Source organism: Amborella trichopoda, chromosome 5, assembly GCF_054954075.1.
Source record: "Amborella trichopoda isolate Santa Cruz 75 chromosome 5, AtrichopodaSantaCruz75HAP2 v2.0, whole genome shotgun sequence".
NCBI classification, from domain to species: Eukaryota; Viridiplantae; Streptophyta; class Magnoliopsida; order Amborellales; family Amborellaceae; genus Amborella; species Amborella trichopoda.
Window position 1 is genome coordinate 27,211,979 of NC_142340.1, and position 17,094 is coordinate 27,229,072.

The window sequence follows — 17,094 nt, forward strand, 5'->3', positions numbered from 1 at the left end:
GAGAGCATTTAGAAACCAAAAAACCTAAAATTTGATGTCGACTGATTCATAAATACAAGAGAACACATCAAACAGATCTGGCCCTATAGATCCAGCTTCTCGGGCAGATTTGAAGCAAGACGCGAAGCTATAGCAGAATGGTACATCGCATCATGAAAAGTTGCAGACTCCATCATCTTCAGTCTCATCATCTTCGCCTTCTCTGCAGTGAAACAACCTGCAGAAAACCTTGGCTTTGAAGAAGAAGATTCATTCTTTTCCTGATAGTTGTCTGATTTCTTGCTTTCTTCCATGTAGTCTGGTTCGGAGGACCAGCCAAAGAGAGGAGTCCACCAATTTGAGGAGGACGAAGCTTTAGGGAAAGAGAGAGAAAGCTTTTTATGGCTGCTTTTTGAGGGCATTGTGGCAGATCTGTTGCAGAGGAAGCTAGAATTTGAGGACAAGATCAGGGAAGAAGCCATTGTTTGGGAGAAAACGGAAGCTGGGGAAGCTAAAACTTGAGGAAAGAGGTTCAGAAGGCGAAAAAATTAGGAGAGAGAAAGAACTCTCGGAAACCAGGATCTTTGAGGAGAGAGAGAGGAAACAGTAAGTAGATATATCCTGAAGGACAGAGAAAAAGTGCAGCGTTCGTTCGTCCTACGAAAAGAGAAAAGTATTTATTTAAGATTTGTTTTTTATTTGATTTAAAAGTGAAGCGTTCGTTCGTCTTACGAAAAGAGAAAAGTATTTATTTTGGATTTGTTTTTTATTTGATTTTTGGTATTTTGAGACGGAGACGGGGACGGGGACGGGGACGGGGACGGGGACGGAGATGGAGGTGCAGGTAGATATTTAAAATAGAGCGTGGATAAAATGCTACCTCTAGAGTATACTGGGTTTATTCCCTTGGGCAAAGCACTTATTTCTGATTTGTTTTTTTATTCGGGTTTTGAGATCCAACTAATTATTTAATAGATGGTTATTTTTTTCAAAAAGGTTAGATTTTATTTATTTTTTAATTTCGAGATCATTCTCTCTAAATTTTAGATGGTTTCGGTTTAATCTTAGGATTTTTTTTGTTTTCTCAGGCATATAGAGAGAATGATATTGAACTATTATTATTTCTTTGACATCAAATTCTCGAAATCTAGAATATAAAAGATGAAGGGATGTAAAATTTAACCGAGAGAGTATTTGAATAGCAAACACCCGCGGGAGTAGGAATCCTTTTAACTTCAATACAGAGTCTGCGCTAGGGAGGAAAAAAGAGCGGATAAGGATGTAACGTCAGCAACACGTGTCAATAAAGTAATAGAGTCGTATTTGAACGCTTTTCGCTTTCTCCCCACGCTCGCTGCCCGACGTTCGCTTTCACAATTGCGTTCTTTATTTAGTGGGTTTCCACGAGGTAGCCTACTTTTTTACTTAATAATAATAATTTGTATTTATTATAATTATTAAGGGTGCGTTTCGTTGGCGTCTAAACATTTTTTAAGACAAATATTACATATGTAAACAATTCGCATAAACTATTCCGCAATTTTTTTTCTCCATGTTTGATTGTTTTTTTTTTTTTTTTTTGGGAAAATCAATGGGGGAGAAAGTCTCCTACCCGTTTTTTATTAATAAAAAGAGAAAAAAAAAGTACATCCCACTATTTTACAACCCAAGAATACAACACTCGGGTCAAATCATGAATTAGGGTTAGTGAGAGAAAATCTAGTGAACAAGAGCGCCAAATTGGCGCCAGAATGGGATCTTGCTCGGTTAGCAAGAACATCGGCGACCATGTTGCCCTCACGAAAGATGTCGGTAATATACTACACAGTTAGAGAGTCTGGATCTGCAGTTGGCTACAACCGTATGTAAGGACCGTGGGGAACGACATCGATCAAGCATAGAATTCACTAGCAAAGATGAATCTCTTTCAATTTGAAGAGTAAAACAATTCATCTGGCTAGCGTGAGTCAAACATTCTTCCAAAGAAAAGAATTCAGTAAAATTATTAGATGTGATATCGAAGGGTTTCGCAAACGCGGCAATGAAAGCCCAATCACTATCTTTGAGAGCACCACCACCACCTGCTAGATCGGGATTCTGTAAGGAGGCACCATCAATGTTTAGCTTAAAATGCCTAGGATTAAGAAAGGACCATGCAACTGGAATTGTGGATTTTGATTTCTACTGGAGCCATGTGATATGTAGATTACCAATTATTAATTTTTCTGACAAGTGAAAAGTCCCTACTTAGCTTCTGCTAAGTCTCTGATATGAAAAGTGATATGTCTAATTAATTGTTCCCTTCTTATAACCTTCGATTGAGCAACTCTCCGGTTACACTCGGCCTAAAAAAATTAGATAGTTGTGAAAAAGACAGAAGTCTAGATATTGAGTTGTTTATACTCGAAAATGTGGGCAAAGAACTCAGTTCTCTGCCTTGGTTTCCGGTGCAAACGGGTCAAACAGTTGATAGAGAAAGAGTCCCGTCAAATTACGTCTTGAGCAAGAATTGGGCTACAAGGCCGTATCTTGCTCATACCATAAGCAAAGCTGGCTTTACGTACACTTAGGCTTAGAGTTCAAGTGGAGCTTTGAAAATGCTTTACCAAAGAGGGAGGGGTTTTGATGAAGATCTCTTTTAAAAAAAGTAAAACGCTAATTATAATATTAGATAAATAAAAACAAACTGAATTGAACTAAGAAAGCTTTAAAGCATACTCCTGAATAACTATAAAAGCATTATATATGGAAATAGATGACCCTTATTAATGCTAATAATTTAAATAAACAGGGGGAGAAAGAGAATGTGAGCCTTAACGGGTCTTAATGTGAGAGATAGAGAGAGATGAAGAGAGACAAAACTTAAAGAAAGCAATAAAGACTCATTAATGGAGAATGAGAGAAATAATGGATAACATGTGGTCGGGCCTGATTTCTCATCGCACCGGGTAGGTCCGGATGTGGGTGACCCAGTCGAAGGAATCCCCTTTCAAACAACTCCTCTTGCATGTACCTCTTAGTGAATGAGTGGCTCTGAAATGGTTTGGGAAATGGGAGTAGAAAGTCTCTAACAGCCCGAACATTATATGACTAGATGGTTTAGAATAGCAAGAGAATCATAATTCAAAAGAAGACTGACTCAGGATGACTACAACTCGAGTAAACGGGAGTTAGAGAACCAATGTCTCTTACGACCTCAATTCACTATACAAGAAGGTGGTTAGAGTAGCAATCCCAGTATTAAGAATATAAAATACTATCTCAAAACCTCTCTGAGTTAAATGTTTCGAGTGATGAGGGCAACAATCAGCAACAAAGGTGTGATAAGAAGGTGATAAAATGAAAGGATTGAAAAGGGTATAGTTTAAGGAAGAAAGAATGGTTGGGCGCCGGTAGAGAGATGGCAATGGATGAGTGATGGCGTAGGTGCGTGAGGAGATATGAGTGCACTATAGAGAGAGAGGGTACAAGTGCGCTATAGAGAGCGCAGGTATGAATTAGTGGGCGAGTGCTCATAGAGCACGGGTAGACAAGGGCGATACAGAGCGCGAGTAGGCGAGTGCACTACAAAACGCTGGTAGACGAGTGTGCTACAGGACGAGGATAGGTGAGTGCGGTACAAAACGCAGGTAGGCGAGTGCGCTACAGACCACAGGTAGACGAGTACACTACAGAGCGTGGGTAGGCGAGTGCACTACAGAGCATGGGTAGGCGAGTGCGCTACAGAGCATGGGTAGACGAGTGTGCTATAAAGCGCGAGTAGACAAGTGCGCTAGAAAGCGTGGGTAACAGAATGCACGCAGGAAGCAGGTAGAAGTGTGCACGTAAGGAGTTGGCAGAAGTGTGTGTGTAGAGCGAGGGTAGGAGAGTGCAAGCAAGGAGTGGCTAGAAGAGTGCACGAGATTATAGAAACAACGGAGGTAGCTAGGACCACCTTAGGCGCGGGTCTGTGACTTCAAACGAGAGAAAGATTGAAAGAGAGAGAAAAGAAGAAGAGAGAGAGAAGGAAGAGAGTGAGGAAGGTTGAGGGGAGAGAGTGGGCATAAGATGGGCTTGAGCCTAGGTGCTCTTCTTTGGGCCTCCTTCACATGCACATTAGAGAAAAGGGTATTGGGTTGGTGTAAGGACCACAGATTTTCCTGGGAGTGTGACACATATGGCAAAACACATGGAAGAAGAGAGAGAGAAAGGAGCATCGCCACATGTGTAAAGAGTAGTGCCATGTGTAGGAGATGCCTAGTGTCGTGTGTGTGGAAAAGGCCTAGCGCCATTTGAGAAGAGAGAGAAGAATGCAGTGTGTTAATGAGAGTAACGTAGTGCATGTAGTGGGGTATCGCCGCGCGTGAATGAGAGTAATGTTGTGCGTGAAGTGGGGTATCGCTGCGCATGATTGAGAGTAACACCGCGCCTGTAAGGGACTAATGCTGCGCAAGAAGTGAAGGTAGTGTCGTGAGTGAAAATGAAGATTTGACCACTGACAACGTCGCATTTGTCAGTGCCACCTATGTCAATACCGCACACATCATCTATAGTGACCTTCAGCTACCCTGAATACTTAAACCCTTTTCTCTTCCTCTCCACCGCCATTTTTCTTCCCTCACTTACTCTCTCTCTCTGTAACTAGACCAACAGCCCTTCGAGGAAACCATTTCTGAGAGCTTGAGGTAACATGCGAGTGGGAGGTTGAAGACACCTTGAGCATCAAGTCAGTGGATTTAGAGTTCATGCATTAATTAACTCGTTAGCAACATATTTCAAGGATTAAAGATGCGAAAAACAATGGAATAAAGAGTATGAATGTAGTTGAATAAAAATGAGATTGAATGATTGCTGTAGTTTTTCTAATGAACTTGTTAGGTTTATGAAGTAGTCCACTTGCTAGATTTGTTTAACATGAATAGGGTTTTGCATCAAAGCTTATCTTGGCTTATGAAATGTTGCATTTTAATTTTAGCATGCTAAACTTTAAAAGTAAGATTCCAAAGATCATGAGGGTTTTTGCAACGAGTCACCAAACGATGCCCAAATGGGCTTAAACCGGCCTTGAATGAAAAATATGATTGTCTACTATAATATTTCTCTTTGTACCATGGTAAAACCCTTGCATAGATCTAGAGTTATGCCCAAAGTGTGGGGGCATACCACTGTTTATAGTAGATGGACGCTCCAGCCACTGTCATGCACTTTGCGTTGCAACGCCGTGCATGTATTGCTGCTTGTGCAACGCCGTGAGGGTATTGCCGCTTGTGCAACGCCGTGTGCGTATTGTCGCTTGTGTAATGTCGTGCGTGTATTGCTGCTTACGCAACGCCATGCGGGTATTGATGCTTGTGCAACGCCGTGCAGGTATTGTCGCTTGTGCAATGTCGTGCGTGTATTGTTACACGTGCGGGTATTGCTACTTGTGCAACGCCATGCGTGTATTGTCACTTGTGCAACGCCATGCGTGTATTGCCGCTTGTGCAATGTATGCGAGTATTGCCACTTGTGCAACGCTATGCAGGCATTGTTGTTGCTTGTGCAATGCCATGCGGGTATTGCTGCTTGTACAAAGCTGGGTGCGTAACTCCGAGAGCGTAAAGTCATGTGTGTAGCACTGGATGGGTCACTACCACATGAGAGACATTCACGACCGGAATGATAAATTTCATGTGATGAATACTAATTGCCATCATGTTATGTGAAAGATACCATGCAGTTATGCGTTACGTGAAAATTGACGAATAACCTACTATTGTGATAGTTACATGGACTAGTGCCATAATACTAATGTTGAATTCTAAGCGTCAATGCAATATGATAGCTCTCATATAATGGGTATTTCTTGATAAATTTCATAATGTTATGTGACTGATGGATAGTTCTGAGCAAGACTCACACTTTGTATAATGAGGATTGAATCATCTAAGGTACTGTTTCAGCATGAATGAATTGAATGCTTGAGCGTAATGTGATGCAGTGATCTTGACCGCTACGCAATGGGATACCCATTGGTAGTGGGTACTGTTTTATTATGATATTGTGATATTAGTCATACCATGACCGTGATACAGGCCATTACGTGATGGGACACCCATCGGTAATAGATACTGATACATTGGGAATAATGAATCCGGCTATGTCCCCTAACTTGCTGAATGATAGGATGGAGTTAGGAGAACGTGAAATGGGAGGGTCACACCTCCCAAAGATTCATGAGATGAGACTAGTAATTGACACCTCACAAGGTAAGTGCCTATCGAAAACCCGAGTGCGCGTTGGGGACCTTGTGCGTCAGAATGAGGGCACTATGAAGTGGATTTACTCACTTGTCATTGCCCTCCCTTCTGATAGATAGTAGAGGTCCTAAGCAATGGGATTGGCTTAGCTTGATGGATATGGACTCTACTTCTGGAATAGGTAAACTAAGGAGTGTGTGGGTAAAGATTAAATTATGACTGTGAATGTTGACGATTGTAATAATGATATGATAAATGACACTGAATACGATGTTTGATATTGATATTTTAATATGATTGCTGAAGTATACGACCGTTGTATTATGAATTTTCATAAATGGAAGAACTGCTTATGATGCACGAATAGACTCACTAATGATGCATGGCACTTAGATCTACTTACTGGGTTTTATAGCTCACCCCACCATATCTCCCCTCTTGTAGATTGATAGCGAACAGGTCAAAGGTCTGAGGTGCGAGGTTCGCGTTTAGAAGTCGAGGCTGGACTCTGCTAACAAGAAATTATGATATTGTATGTAATCAGGCAGTTAGTTCTGAATTTTGTTTATTTTGAAAAGATGTATTATTGAGCCTGGTTGCCCCAGACTTAAGTGTAATATTTTTGGGAAGAAATTTTATGTATTGCAGTTTTAGTAAGGACGGATTTCTTGAAAGTTTAATTGTTTATTTGTATTTAGAATCATTGATTTAGTTATTTGCTATGTTTTGCTTTGATTACCAATATAACGGCGGTAAGTCAGCTCCGATCTAAGTGACATGTGCTACCTCTGAATCATGAACCAGCTCTCGGTCATCCTCCATCGAGTACAAAACAGGGGTCGGGGGCGGGGTCATGACATTTATGGTATCAGAGCAGCCAAGATAGTATCATTGGCCTAGGAGGATTTTAGAAGAGTCCTTAGGATAGTTTTAGGATAGACCAGTGATTGGGTGCTCCTGTGTTAGGTTGAAGATGCCGATGGCTCGTACTAACAATGCGAGTTCCAGCAATGAGAACACCGAAATGCTCAGTGAGTTTTATAGAACTCTAGGGGAGTTTTATAAGACTCTGAGGGCAATGACCCAAATGATGAAAGAGTTGATGCCAGCTTAGTCTACATCTATCCTACAGCAAAACAATAGTGGCCTGATAGAAAGATTTAGAAGGCTGACACCCCCAACCTTTTTGGGGCAATGAGGAGTAAAGAAGGCTGAGAGGTGGAAGAGACAAGTAAAAAAGATTCTAAAGGTGCTGCACTACTCATATGAACATAAGGTCAGATTGGGAGCCTTTATGTTGGAAGGAGAGGCTTAATATTGGTGGAACTCGGTGAAGAAATCTTGAAGAGAGTCGAGGACCGAGACCACTTGGTACAACTTCCTGACAAAATTCGATGAGAAGTATTTCCCAAACTCCGTCAGGGAAAGGAAGGAAGGAGAATTTATTGAGCTTCAGCAAAGGCGCATGACAGTGGAGCAGTACACTGCTAAGTTTGCGGAAATGTCTAGATACGCACCCCACATTATCAACACCGAGGCGTGAAAGGCAGCCAAATTTGAGAAGGGCCTTTGGCCGGACATCAGAGGGAGAGTATTGTCAGCCAATTTGAAGTCATACTCCCCCTTAGTAGACCTCGCCCTAAATATTGAAAGGGACTGTGAAGACCATAAATCAAGGAAGGAAGGAAAGACGAAGGTCGTACCATTGGAAAAGTTTGGGAAGAAGCCCCGACAATTCCCAAGAAGGGATGTTAGAGAAGGGCCTTATCAACATAGCCCGAGGATCCGAAAACATTTCCTGGGCAACAAAGAGAATGATCGATGCCTGGTTTGGCCTCACTGTGGGAAGGACGACCTTACTGCTGCTGAGTGTTATCAGAAGCAGAATGTATGCCTCCAGTGTGGCAGGCCCGGTCACTGGGTTAAGGATTTCCCTATGGCAAAAGTAGAGGACCGACCGAAGACGCAAGGGCGAGTGTTTGACCTCACTGAACAAGAAGCTAAGTGTAGACACCCTGTTTTAAATCTGGATAGTTCTGTGGTTTTCGTGGACCCATAGGATCACATTAACTTAGTGAACCCAAAATCCATAGGTCACACAACTTACTCTTGGATCCAAAACCATTCTGCCAGCCCAAAAACCCTGTTACACCCTGTTTTAACCAAAAACTTGAAAACGTGCTATTTTACTGAAAAATCATTAAAAATAGTAAAAAATTCAGTTTTGACCCAAATGTTTTATGAAAGCTTCACAACAGGCAAAAAAACACATGTAAAAAAATAATATTTCAAATCGGAGGTGTGTTGTTCTAGGCGACACAGGCTGTGTCGCCCATCCAGATCTGGGCGACACTACCCGTGTCGCTCAGATGCTTTTCACTTAAACGAATTTTTACGCATCCTCACACGTTTCCCCTACTTTCTAGGTCATTTATCTTGGGTGTGGGGCCCGAGAAAGCTATCTGTACCTCCCAAAATTCGCTTTTTTTTTTAACTTTGAATGGTGTTGACCGAGGATTTGTTGGTTGCGTCGATAACACTACCCCAATGTCACACCCCAAGAATTTACAATACTATTATTCTTGAGATGTGACGGACAAAACATATATACATCTATTGATAGGACAAATTTACAATGGCGAGGTCTTACATAGTAAATAAAGAAAGCTAGCACAACAACAGTATCTTCCAAGGTTGATCTTGACTAGCACTAAAAATGAATCCGTAGTTATCCTGAAAAAATGTTTACCATAGTTTGATGAGTTTGGCTACTCAGTAAGTGATATCGTCTTCCTGAAAAATAGTCTGTTTTTAATAAATAGTGATATTTCCGTCTAGGATCTTTATGTTAAAAGTTTTGTGTGTAAGTGATATCGTCTTCCTGAAAAATAGTCTGTTTTTAATAAATAGTGATATTTCCGTCTAGGATCTTTATGTTATAAGTTTTGTGTGTAAGTGACATCGTCTTTTTGAAAAATAGTCTATTTTTAATAAATAGTGATATTTCCGTCTAGGATCTTTATTTTATCAGTTTTGTGTGTAAGTGATCTCATTGTCTCAAAAAATAATCCATTCTTTTTAAAAATAAAATGAAATAATTATTTCTGCTTATTAGCATGAATTTTAGGCGCGATAAATTTTATGCGCACATGACCTCATTATCTTGAAAAATAATCTTTTTAATAAAAATTGTGATATTTTATCTATGTTAGAAATTTTGAATGCTGTAAATTAGAAAAATAAATTTATTTATTTTTCTTGTCTATTGTTAGAAATAAATGTGATATTTCTGCTTTTAGTAAAATTGTGATATTTCTTTCTACTGTTTTGAATATTTAGACAATGTAAAATTCATGTGCAAATGATTGCCTTATTATTTAAAAATTGACATTTTTGCAATTGATTATAGTATTGTTGTAAAATGTTTATTTGTGAATTGATATTCCATAAATTGTGATAATTCCGTATTCTTGAATTTTTATAAGAGTTTTTCTATACATATTAAATTGGTAATTATGCTAGAATGCCTTTACAAACTGCTACCTTTCTAAATTTGAGCCCAAAATATTTGATTGGTTATTTTTGAAATGTTATAGAGAGTGACTGTTATTAATGGTTTAAGTGAAATTCATATTAATGATTTCAGTGATATGTTGAGTACATGATATTGCTGCTTTCGAATGTTTAAAGAGATTTAGAAATAATTTAAGTATGCAAGTGGACTCATCCGGTTCGCCGGTAAGGTATAAGTGGACCTATCTGGGACGCCGGTAGGGATTAAGTGGACTCATCCGGTACGTCGGTGAGGTATAAGTGGACCTGCAGGGATTAAGTGGACCTATCTGGGACGCCGATAGGGATTAAGTGGACCCATCAGGACGCTGATGGGGTATATAGGTGACCTACTTGGGACGCCAGTAGGGTATTTTGTGAAATCCTTTGAATTATGTACTGCCGTTAAAAGTATTATAAGCATTTCAATTACACGGATTATACTTAATTATGCATTTATTGAAAGTGAAACTGTTGATGCATTTCTGTTAATAGATCTCATTTTGGAAAATATTGATATCTTTCAATCATGATTATTTTTAGGATTATGATGATCACTTACTGAGTAGCCAAACTCATCAAACTATGGTAAACATTTTTTCAGGATAACTACGGATTCATTTTGAGTGCTAGTCAAGATCAACCTTGGAAGATACTGTTGTTGTGCTAGCTTTCTTTATTTACTATGTAAGACCTCGCCACTGTAAATTTGTCCTATCAATAGATGTATATATGTTTTGTCCGTCACATCTCAGGAATAATAGTATTGTAAATTCTTGGGGTGTGACACGCAACAAATCCATCGTTCATAAAAAACCATCTCGATGGTCATTTGAGGGGTGGGAACAAAAACTCTAGGAGACTTTTAGAAACCTGAGAGACTTTAGAAACTTTAGGCTGTAAAGATAAACATGAGAGATACAGAGAGAACCGTTACCGTGCACTGCACCTCAAATCTAAACGCACCCTAGATCCGAAATTAGGGTACAACCACCCCAATACTACAGAGACTTTCTGATTATCATCATCTGAATCAGAAGGGCAAAGAGGAACCGGTTCTGATACGGGCGAGCCCTCAGGGGCTCAGGAGTCCCAGGCCATCCAACTCGGTCTGGTACTCATTCTCCCTTCATTTATTCTTTATTTTATTTTTTTTATTTTATTTTGATTTGATTTTGATTTTTATTGATTGAAAATCTTGTTTTGAAATGCTTCAGATCATGCTGGCTTGGCCACAGATCTGAGAGCCGATCTACTTGTTTTCGGGCAGATCTGATCTCAGATCTGAATTCGATTGTTACCACTTTCTCTACCATATCTTTGCCTTTTCATTTTTATCAGTTTGACGCATCAAATTAGGGTGATCTACATCGTTAGATTGCTCGATTCTTTACTTTAAACACTAAGGCATCTACCTCGGTGATAAGAGGTACGCTCTTTATTTGTGGTATTAAAGCTAGTGCTCTAATTGATCCTGGTTCCTCTCGCTCTTTTGTTGTACCTCATTTTTCTTGCTATATAAATGTTGAACCTGCATGTCTTAATTATACTCTAGTAGTGTGCATGCTTGTAGGGGATTTTATGAAAACTGATAGAGTGTATAGACAATGTGGAATTACAATTGATAGGTGTGACCTGCCTGTAGATTTGATCCTCCTAAAGAGTAAGGATTTTGATGTTATTTTGAGAATGGATTGGTTGTACACACACCATGCCACCCTCAATTTCCATGAGAAAATGGTAACCTTTAAACGCCTTGACTAAGTTGAGCTACACTTTGAAGGTACCCAGGATACTTCCCCTCTGCACTTTATTTCTGCTCTTTGGGCCTTTCTCCTCCTAACTAAGAGATGTGAAGGGTATCTGACCTATGTGGTTGAAATTGGGACGTTCAGACCCAGCTAGAAGGGATACCAATAGTCAGAGAGTACCCCGAGGTCTTCCCGGAAGAGTTGCCATCCCAGCCTCCAATAAGGGATGTTGAATTTGAGATAGACGTAGTCCCTGACACTGCTCCTATTTCTAAGGCCCCATATAGAATGGTTCCAGCAGAGTTGAAGGAGTTGAAAGAACAGTTGCAGGGATTGTTAAACAAGGGATTCGTCCGACTTAACTTGTCACCCTGGGGTGCACCAGTCATATTTGTGAAAAAGAAGGATGGATCCCTGATATTGTGTAAAGTAACAGTAAAAGACTGTTACTTTACTATGAAAAAGTAACAGTAAAGAATAAGTATCCCCTGCCTAGAATTGACGACCTTTTTTACCATCTCCAAGGGGCCCAAGTGTTTCAAAGATTGATCTTTGCTCGAGTTATCATCAACTGCGGGTCAAAGAAGGAGACATCTCAAAGACCGCTCTCAGAACTCGATACAGTCACTATGAATTCCTTGTAATGCTGTTCAGGTTGACCAATGCCCCTGTTGTATGCATGGACTTGATGAATAGAGTGTTCCGACCTTCATGGATGATTTCGTAGTGGTATTTATTAACAATATTTTGGTATATTCAAAATTCGGGAACTACATGAACAACATCTGAGAATTGTTTTTGCAAACTTTGAAGTAAGAAAGATTGTATGCTAAGTTAAGCAAGAGTGAATTTTGGCTCCCTAGTGTACCTTTTCTGGGGCACATTATTTCTATGGATGGGATCATGGTCGACTATGGATGGGATCATGGTCGACCCCTCTAAGATTGAAGCCGTACTTAAGTGGGAGAGACCAACAAATGTGAACGAAGTTCATAGTTTTCTAAGGTTAGCTGGATACTACCAGCACTTTGTAGAGGGATTCTCAAAGATAACACTCCCCTTTACTGGACTGACCCAGAAAAATGTGAGGTTTGTGTGGTCAGAGGATTGTGAGAGAAGCTTCCAAGAGCTTAAGAAGAGACTAACCACAGCCCTGATACTGACCTTACCTAAGGAAAATGAGGACCTTGTGGTTTACACCGATGAATCCCATAAAGGGCTCGGATGTGTACTCAAGCAGAGAAAAAAGGTCATTGCTTATGCCTCCAGGCAGCTGAAGCCCTATGAACAAAATTATCCAACTCATGACTTGGAGCTTCGGGCGGTAGTTTTTGCTCTGAAAATATGGAGACATTATCTCTATGGGACCCAATTCAAGATGTTCACGGATCATAAGAGCCTCAAATATCTATTTTCTTTGAGGGAGTTGAACATGAGGCAAAGGAGATGGATGGATCTACTGAATGACTACGACTGTACAATTGATTACCATCCATGAAGAACTAACGTGGTAGCTGACGCTTTAAGTCGAAAGGCCCTAATATCAGTGGTGCACCTGATGGTCCGAGAAATGGGATTATTGGAGGATGTAATGGAATGGCACCTAACCCTTCCCCTTGAGAATAAGGTTGGGACACTTTCGTGTATGAGGATAGAGCCCCAACTCTTCCAATAAATTCAAATGGCACAAAAAGAAGATCCTCAACTTGTAAAAATTCTTGAAGAAAGAGGATTTCACCACAAACAATGATGAGTTGGTAATGTTTAAGGTCCGAGTATGTGTTCCTAATGAAGAAAATGTAAAAAGGGTTGTTTTGGAAGAAGCCCACCACTCCTGTTACACGGTACACCCTTGGAATACAAAGATGCACCAAGATCTGAAAAAGACCATCTGGTGGAACAACATGAAGAGAGATGTGGCACAATATGTCGCTAAGTGCTTAACGTGTCAGGAAGTGAAGGCAGAACATTAGAAACCCACCGGGCTGTTGCAACCCTTACCCATACCAAAGTGGAAGTGAGAACACATTACAATGGATTTTGTTTCTAGATTGACCCGGTCAAGTGCCTGACATGATAGTATTTAGGTCATTATGGACTGATTAACTAAGGCTGCTCATTTCTTACCGGTTCGTACCACCTATACTTTGGATAAACTGACCCAATTGTACATCAGAGAAATTATGAGATTACATGGAATACCTATCAGCATAGTGTCCGACATGGACACCAAGTTCACCTCTAGATTTTGGGCAAGTCTACAGTCAGCCTTGGGAAGTATACTTGCTTTTAGCACCGCCTTCCACTCCTAGATAGATGGGCAGTCAGAAAGGACCATTCAGACTATGGAGGACATGTTGAGGACATATGTTACTGATCTTAAGGGAAGCTGGGAGGACCACCTGCCCCTAATAGAGTTTGCTTATAACAACAACTTCCAAGCTAGCATTCAAATAACACCTTATGAGGCTTTATATGGAAGGAAGTGTAGATCACCCATCTATTGGGATGAGGTGGGTGAAAGAAGATTGTTGAGGTTTGATATTGTTCAAATGATCTCTAAGAAGATTCCCTTAATTCGGGAGCGGCTCAAAGCGGCCCAAAGTTGGCAAAAGAGTTAAGTCGATAATCGCAGGAGAGACCTCGAGTTTGAATTAGGTGATCTAGTCTTACTAAAAGTATCACCGACAAAAGGCATTATGAGATTCGACAAATAGGGGAAACTAAGCCAGCGATTCATTGGACCTTTTGAAATCTAGGAAAGAGTTGAAAACATGGCATATCGGCTTGCCCTGCCATTTGAATTGGTCAACATTCACAATGTTTTTCATGTCTCGCTATTGAGAAAATATCAACCAATCCTGATCAAAGAAGACCTGACCTATGTTGAGCAATCGATTGGGATATTAGGTAAGAGGGTACAGATTTTACATAATAAAGAAATTCCCTAGGTCCGGGTACAATGGTAATATCATTCAAGAGAATAATCAACATGGGAATGAGAGGACGAAATTCGGAAGACGTACTCCTACCTTTTTATTAACATCAATATGATTTTGAGGAAAAAATCCCTTTTAAGGGGGGGATGATGTAAGGACCACATATTTTCCTAAGAGTGTAACACGTATGGAAAAACACATGGAAGAAGAGAGAGAGAAAGGAGCATCACCGCATGCATAAAGTGTAGCACCGTGTGTAAGAGATGCCTAGTGCTGTGGTGAGGAAAGGGCCTAGCATTGTTTGAGAAGAGAGAGAAGAACACCACGTGTGAATGAGAGTAACGCCATGCGTGAAGTGGGGTATCGCCACGCGTGAATGAGAGTAACACTGCGTGTGAAGTGAGGTATCGCCACACGTGAAAGAGAGTAACACCACCCATGAAGTGGGGTATCGTCACACATGAATGAGAGTAACGCAGCACGTGTAAGGGACTAATGCTGCTCGAGAAGGGAAGGTAGCGTCGTGAGTGAAAAGGGAGATTTGACCACTGACAGTGCCGCATGTGTCAGCACCGCCTATGTCAGTATCGCACATGTCATCTACAATGTTCTTCACCTAACCTGAATACTTAAACCCTTTTCTCTTCCTCTCCACTGCCATTTTTCTTCTCTCACTTACTCTCTCTCTAGAACCAGACCAACTGCCCTTGGAGGAAACCATTTCTGGGAGCTCGAGGTAACCTACGAGTGGGAGGTTGAAGACACCATGAGCATCAAGTAAGTGGACTTAGGGTTCATGCATCAAATAACTTGTTACTAACATATTTCAAGGATTAAAGATGAGAAAAACAATGGAATAAAGAGTATGAATGTAGTTGAATAAAAATGAGATTGAATGATTGTTGTAGTTTTTCCAATGGACTTGTTAAGTTTATGAAGTAGTCCACTTGCAAGATTTGTTTAACATGAATAAGGTTTTGCATCAAAGCTTATCTTGGCTTATGAAACGTTGCATTTTAATTTCAGCGTGCTAAACTTTCAAAGAAAGTTTCAAGGGATTGTGAGGGTTTTTGCACCAAATGGGCTCAAACCCATCTTGATTGAAAAATATGATTGTCTACTATAATATTGCGCTTTCTGCCATGGTAAAACCCTTGCATAGATATAGAGTTATGCCCAAAGTGTGAGGGCATACCACTGTTTACAGTAGATGGGAGTTTCAGCCACTATCACTCACTTTGCGTTGCAATGCGGTGCGTGTATTGCCGCTTGTGCAAAGCTGTGTGGGTAATGTCGCTTGTGCAACACCGTGTGGGTATTGTCGCTTGGGCATTTCCACTTGTGCAACGCTGTGCATGCATTGCCGCTTGTGCAACGCCATGTGGATATTGCCGCTTGAGCAACGCCGTGTGTATATTTATTGTTGTGCAACCCCATGTGGGTGTTGTTGCTTGTACAACACCGTGCATGTATTGCCGCTTGTGAAACGCCTTGGGCATTTCCGCTTGTGCAATGCCGTGCGGGTATTGCCGTTTGTGCAACATCGTGCATGTGTTGCAGCTTGTGCAACACTATGTGCATATTGTTGCTTATGCAATGTCGTGCGTGTAACGCCGCCCGTAATGCCGCTTGTGCAAAGCTAGGTGCGTAATGTCGAGAGCGTAAAGCCATGCATGTAATGCCGCCCGTAATTCCGCTTGTGCAAAGTTGGGTGCGTAACGACCAAAGCGTAAAGTGGTGCGTGTAGCACCGGATGGGTCACTACCACATGAGCGACTGGTTAGGTGCCTCGATCTTGCCCTTCGGTCTAGATGATACGGCTGCGCGCATCTTGGGTTTTAGGGGAACTCGTGACTTTGAGATCGCTCTCTTGGGAACCTTGCTTAGGAGCGAGGGTAGGTATACCAACTGATAAGAGAGGAATTTAAGGTGGGTTCAGAACTTATTAGAGTTGGCTCTTGTCAGCACCCTCTTAGATCACGAAGAAAGCCCCCCAGTCATAAAACTGGTTCGGAATCGCCTCCCTTGGCCTGTATTCTCCTGTTCCTGTAATCACACATACATGGTTAAGTTTACGAGACAAGTGGGTCGAAAGAGACCCCACCTTGTCTTTGAGCGAATGTACGTGAACGTGCACATCCAAAAGAAGAAAAGGGTAAGAGGATAAGCGAAAGAAGAAGAAAAGGGTAGATCAGAGGAATTTTGACTAGGTGGCGAGACTAACATAGTAGCTAGATCAGCAAGTGATTGACCTGAAGTAGTAGTAAGATGGGCACGATAACTATACCGGTAGGAAAAAAAATACTACCAGACGCTAGAACGATCATCGACCAGCCTGGCACAATGGCTAGCCTATTGTGGAAGTAAGGTAGGCACGGTAACTAAGACCGACTCAGCAACAATACTGCTAGACGATAAGACTACTATGGCAATGTTGTCTCAACCTCTCTTGGTCAAACGAGAGAGAGAGAGAGAGAGAGAGAGAGAGAAGAAAGAAGAGAGAGAAAGAGAGACGTGCACAGTACTACCGATGTCACGCAAGTGAAAAGAAGATGAGATGAGCAATGAGGGAGAAAAGGAAAAAGGGAGAGAAGAAAGAGAGAAGTAAAAGAATGAAGAAGAAAGAGAGGGAAGAGAGCAAGGGAACATGGGAGG